Source organism: Podarcis tiliguerta (genome assembly GCF_965153285.1).
Source record: "Podarcis tiliguerta genome assembly, chromosome: 9".
In the NCBI taxonomy this organism is placed as follows: Eukaryota; Metazoa; Chordata; class Lepidosauria; order Squamata; family Lacertidae; genus Podarcis; species Podarcis tiliguerta.
This window is the reverse complement of record NC_139542.1, coordinates 35,478,635-35,484,634: the sequence shown is the minus strand read 5'-3', so window position 1 is coordinate 35,484,634 and position 6,000 is coordinate 35,478,635. Positions and strand designations below refer to the sequence as shown.

Genomic DNA, 6,000 nt, shown 5'->3' with positions numbered 1-6,000 from the left:
GCTGCTGAAAATACTATTATTATAGCCTCCTACTTGGCACAGGTAGCTTCTCGAAGCTACAAACATGAGTCTGACCAAATTGCGGGAGGCAGTGGAAGACAGGAGTGCCTGGTGTGCTCTGGTCCATGGGGTCACAAAGAGTCGGACACGACTAAACGACTAAACAACAACAACAACCTGGCACAAGGGCTGACTTTGGGGGTGGGCAGACACATGTATTGAACCCTGAGCCAGCAAGGAGCCCCAGCTTTCATCCTCTTTTTAACAGAGTTCAGGAGTGGAGCCTCCCAGAGGAGGAAACAGAGATGTTCCTTTTTGCAGCTAGCCTGATGCCGAATGGAGGAAGATACTGAGGTAAGTTCGTTTAAGCACTTTTCTCATGTCCACATAATTTCACTCACTCCTCAAATGTGCTGTCTTTATGTAATAACTCATTTTTGGGCTGGCTTTGATATGTTTTACTTGGAATATCCCTTGAAATAAATGCTTTCTTTCTACTGAGAAAGAATTGTGATATTGCAGTTTCTCTTCTCCCCTCCTTCCCTCCCTCCCCCAATTTTCTGTGATCCCTATATAGCCGCTACTGGTCTCCTTGTCATCACTGGGCTGTTATTTATTAATATACAGTAACCATAACGACATGTATGTTATTTTCACTAATATATTCATTTTAACATACACTTTCCCCTAATATATGCATTTTGTAAACTGGTTGGAGAACTTCATTACAAAATTCAGATAAGTGAGAATTTCAAAGGTTTGCTGTGTTTTGGTTCCTATATTGTTGTAGAAAGTGTGCATTTGATGGATTTGACTTTAAATAATCTGAATCAATTTTCTCCTCCACTCTTACCCATTAGCAAGGTTTGTCCTTGGCTGCAGCTCATGGTTTGTGTGGAGAGAGCTTAACCATGGGTTCTGGTTCAGAGTGCCATCTCTTCTATTACTGTGTCATTTTCAGGCCTTTTCTGGTATCCATTTTGGTATCCATTTTGTATCTAGTGCCTAACAAGCACTTTATATCAATCAGTCACTGCTACAAAATATGATAACAATTTCTGGGCTTGCTGCAAAGCCACAGCATGAACAATGACAAATCAGAAATATAACAGGAGTGCCACAGGAGTAATTTATGTGATACAGAGGACACCTGCCCATGCACTTTAAACACTGAGTGCTAGGAGCCCTTAAATGGGAGTTCTATTGTGCAGGGGGGACATTAAAGATGGAATGTTGGCTCAGAGAAAGAAAACTATAAGATTCAGCATAATAAACTACTCTCAATTGCAATGCAACTCATGTCACACTTTACAAGAATTGAAAAGCTTTGGAACTCCCACATTAACAAATCAAATAATCAGTAACTCCTTACTGTATTGCCAACATTTAGGTCACAGTAAACTACAAAGGAGGTAAGGGACAAGAAATCTACATCATGCAGTGAATATTTGGAATAAACCTGGCAGGGAAGGGATGCATTAATTAGCGAATAATACTATAGCATATTTATGGATATTGCCGGAAGTTAAGTTGCAACCAAGAATGAAATGCTATACCGCAAAAACCTTCTGACTGGGTTTTTAAATGGAGGTCGCAACATTTATTTTGCTTTGAATAGGTAGGTTTATGGTTTATTGTAAATAAAATAAACATGAACCAAATTACCTGCTTCTTTCAGTGCATCTCAGCTGCCATCAAACACAGAAAGTTCTGTCTCCGAAGCTGTTGCAAATTCATTTATACTGTGTGCTTCACTTATGTAGTGATTTATTCCATATTATTTTATTAGTATCTTAACTCTGCTTGCTGCTGTCTTTCACAGTTTGGGCCTCCATCATCTGGGTTATGAATGCATGTTTTAAATTTAAATTGAGCCTAGGGATGGGAGGTGGAATCTGCCAAACCTAGATTCCAAAGCGGACAAACCTGGTTTGATCCAGGTGGATCATAACCTGTATCTGGTTATGGGTCCACTTCAGAATTCACAGTCTTCCGGATCCCTTTACAAGGCAGCCTAAGGGCCGCAATGCTGCCTCTGTTCATGCAGAGATACTTGTTAGAAAAGCAGAAAGTCCTTATATGGCTGATCATTAAAGCTTTGTTTCAAAAATTTAGTTGCTGGCACCGATCTGAAATGAAGCTGAATAATGCACCTGGAAGTGCGGAGGAAATATATACAGGTGTTTCAGTTATGTAGCAGTCAAAAATAGAGGAGGAAAGGGGCATCATGCTCTGTTTTTCTCCAGTTATTGCAAATAACTTTAGCTTCTCTGTGCCAGGAATTGCTGACCGTGGCCTCATATGGTGAATCACGTAACTGCAGCCTCATAGGGAAAAATCTTCCAAGTCCAGACTAGTTTTAACTACCCAGGCTGAGCATTGGCTCTTCATGTGTAGGAAGAAGTATAAGAGGGCTCCTGTCTCAGTGGTGCTTTGCATGAGCAACAAGGCCAACCTGAGCTCTGGTTTGCTCTCGGATCCTACCTCCTGCTTTGCCATATGACCATGATTTCTCTCTGGCCCTGATCCCCAGTTCCTGCCTTCTTACTGCTACCCAAAGCCAGCACCGGATTTAGGGAGGTGTGGGCAGTCCCCACTCTCACAGGGTGCCAAGCCAAGGAGGGGCAAAATTGAGAAGATCCATGATTGTGAAGATCCATTTTGAGGCAACAAAATTTGCCCTTGCTCAGGGTGCCATATTATTAAGCTATACATTGGGCTAAGATAACCAAAGTCTGCCCCTGCCAAAGCCGAGCCCTGGTGCTCTCAGCTGGTGCTCTCTGTCTCCATCCTCTGCATCATTTTGAGGCATGGTTAGAAGTGTAGATTGCCTCCTTCTGAACTACAGGGCATTTCACCCTGGGGAGACCAATTCTGTGCAGCTTACTCTAGTAGGCTCTGCTAAACATTAAGCCTTGTGTCTAACACCCTTCAGGAGTGCAGCATTTAACCAGTGTTTGATGACCTCTGGAGGGAGAAATGGCTAGAGACTTTTTGAGTTTTATTTATGAATATTAAAGCTGAGCATGGGTGGAAGCAGAGTTTAACATTTTACAAACAGCAAATTGCACCGCCACATAGCATATAACCAGAAAGAGGCACTCCTGCATCCCCAAATACCTTTTAGCCCAGCCCTCTCTTTGTTTCTGTACACAGAGACCTAGCTTACATTACTCTTAACTGTATTTGAGGAAGAAAGGTATGCATTCTCCCATTCAGCAGTCCAGGACCTTCCAGCTATTTCCAATCTATTGAGAAGGTACCAGCAATCTCCTAACAAAAGTAAAGTAAATCCAGGCCTGGACATGGCACCCATTAAGAAACATCACCTTAATATTCCAGGGTGTCAGTATTCCTTTGCCCACCCCAAGACTCTGGCCAGGTATTATTGCCTTAATGCAAACCCATAGTGATAGGCCTGTTCACATTAATCTGATGCCAAACCCAATAACACTATGTAAATCTGCTAGACCTCTGTTTTGCATTCTGCTGATGTAGATTATATTAATGTGCTTTTGCATGATCATTCACTTCCCTTTCCTGCCTTGCTCTTGTTGTGTGGTGAAAAGATGGATGGTTTCAATTATTTTCCTAATGCAGTTGTCCATGGCTTAGGTCCAAAATTCCTGTAGCAGAAGCAGAAGATGCTTGCACTCGTGCCAAAGGGGTTCTCTAACTACTGCTGCTTCCCCTTCAGCTATAGACTCTGCACGCACATAGTTCCAGAGAGTCCCTGACTCTCAGGAGGGTTTTAGCATACGCAAGGGAACGAAGCAGGAAGAAGAGTGCAGCAAAGCCCTGTTGCGTGAGCTGAACTCCACTCATCCTTTTTTTTTTTTTTTGGGTACGAGACACTATCTTGCTTAGTGTGCTGGATGATTGCTTGATTTGGCACATGCTCAAACACTGCTCTATTCCCAGATTAATTATTTTACAAGATCCTTTGGCAAACAAGCTCACATTAAACTTTCAGTATCCACACTCCACATTTTCTTCTGCTGAAGGAGCAGCAGCACAGCAAATACTCGCTATGAATAAGGGTACCTTCACATGTGCAGTTTGGAATCCCTACTACTTCCCTCTGTTGTTCTGCCCAGAATGATGGGGTTTTTTTTTTAAAGCAACATATCTCCAAATAACCATGCAAGTGAAAAGCTGCATTGCAGCAATAAACCAAAAATGTACATGAGAAGTTGCACAACTTTGAGGCTTAAGAACACAATTTCAATTAAATACCACAGCCTGGGAGTGATTGTGGCTCCAGTACTGTCACATGAGGCCAGCTACAGATGGTTCACCAGTGATGGATATTCCTGGACAGAGATAATCTGGCCACAGTACTCCACATTATGATAATCTCCTGCTTAGATTATTCCAGTGGAAGCTGCAGCTTGTTCCTAATGCAACCATTAGGCTTTTGAGCAGTGACGGAGAGGGTAGTGGCAGAGCAACTGTGGATGCAGCTGAGTGAAGTGGACTATCTAGACCTGTTTCAGTCTGGCTTCAGGCCTATTTTCAGCATGGAAACAGCCTTGATCACTCTGACAGACTACCTTTATCGTGAGAGACAGAGAAAGAGTCTTACCCTATTGATTCTTTGTGAACTCTTGGCTGCTTTTGAAATCATAGACCAGGCTTCCTTAACCTTGGTCCTCCAGATGTTTTGAGACTACAATTCCCAGCATCCCTGACCACTGGTCCTGCTAGCTAGGGATCATGGGAGTTGTAAGCCAAAAACATTTGGAGGTCGAGGTTGAGGAAGCCTGTCATAGACCATTGTATCTGTTGGTTGGCGGCAACTGTGTTGTTGTGACTCCACTCCTATCTATAGGTTCAGTACCAGAGAATAGCACTGGGAGACTTCTGTGTGGCCCCATGGCATTTGTGCTCTGGTCTCACTGGGTTCTATCCTGTTTCCCATGCTATTTAATACCTCTATGAAACCACTAGGAAGAGTCATCTGAGGATTTGTAATGTAGTGCTGTCACTAACATGCTGATGACACCCAGTTCTATCTCGTCATTCCATCTGGATCAGGAGATGCTGTATATGTGCTAGACTGGTGCCTGGAGATGGCAACAGGTTGCATGAAGGCTAATAAAACAATGACCAAATCATAATAAGATGGAGTCACTGTGAACAGGCAGCTATCATGCCTGGGAATTAGGGAGGCAGCCTATTCCGAATGTGGTAGCACTCCTTCTGAAGGAGCAGGTGTGTAACTTGAGGTTACTCCATTAAATGATGCTGTCATTGGAGGCCCAGCAAGAAGTGCCCATTCCCAGCTACAGATGGCCCACCAGATGCAGTTGTTCCTGGGCCAGTTTTGTCTATCATCAGCTATCCATGCTCTGGTGACCTCATGTTTGGAAAGCTGTAATGCACTTGAGGCAAGACTGCAGCTAGTGCAGAACTTAGCCACCTAGATATTTATTGGGACAGCGAGGTGGGAATAAAATATACTGATTGTAAAAGCACTGTATTGGCTGCTCATGCACTACTAGGTCCAATTCAAGGTGCTGAGAATGGACTATGAGGCCTAAATGAATTGGGGCCCAATTATCTATAAGTGAACCTCCTCCATTATTCAAACCTTAAGATCACTGGGTGGGTGGGAATCAGCTCATGATTCCCATGAGGATTCATGGTATGGGGGTGCAAAGTAGTTTCTTCTCTGTTGTAGCACCCCAACATCTGAATGCCCTGCCCTTGGAGATCCATCTGTCCACTTCCCATGTTCAGACATAATTTGACATTTTTGTTCTCTCAGGTTTTTACAAAGTGAGGTTTAGCTTATTTCAATATATCTCACTGCTGTATTTGTCAGTTTTAATGGCGTTGATTTTTATGGATATTTTACAGTTCTATTTGTTTATTGTTATTTTTATTTGTGCGATGCATTTTTACTTTGGAATGTACGTTGTTCTGGGATCCCCTCCCCTGGAAGGAAGGGCAATTTAGAAATGAGATGAAATAAGAAAGGAAGAAAGAAATAACGGG

At 42.8% G+C, this 6,000-nt stretch overlaps 1 long non-coding RNA gene across 1 annotated transcript in view; it reads left to right on the top strand.

Moving 5' to 3' along the window:
* Positions 1-269: 269 nt before the first annotated feature.
* LOC310685464 overlaps positions 270-6,000 on the top strand; it is a 59,481-nt gene continuing 53,750 nt past the window's right edge. The window contains exon 1 of the long non-coding RNA XR_014515296.1: positions 270-354. This is a non-coding gene — a long non-coding RNA (uncharacterized lncRNA). The remainder of the gene's footprint in view (positions 355-6,000) is intronic.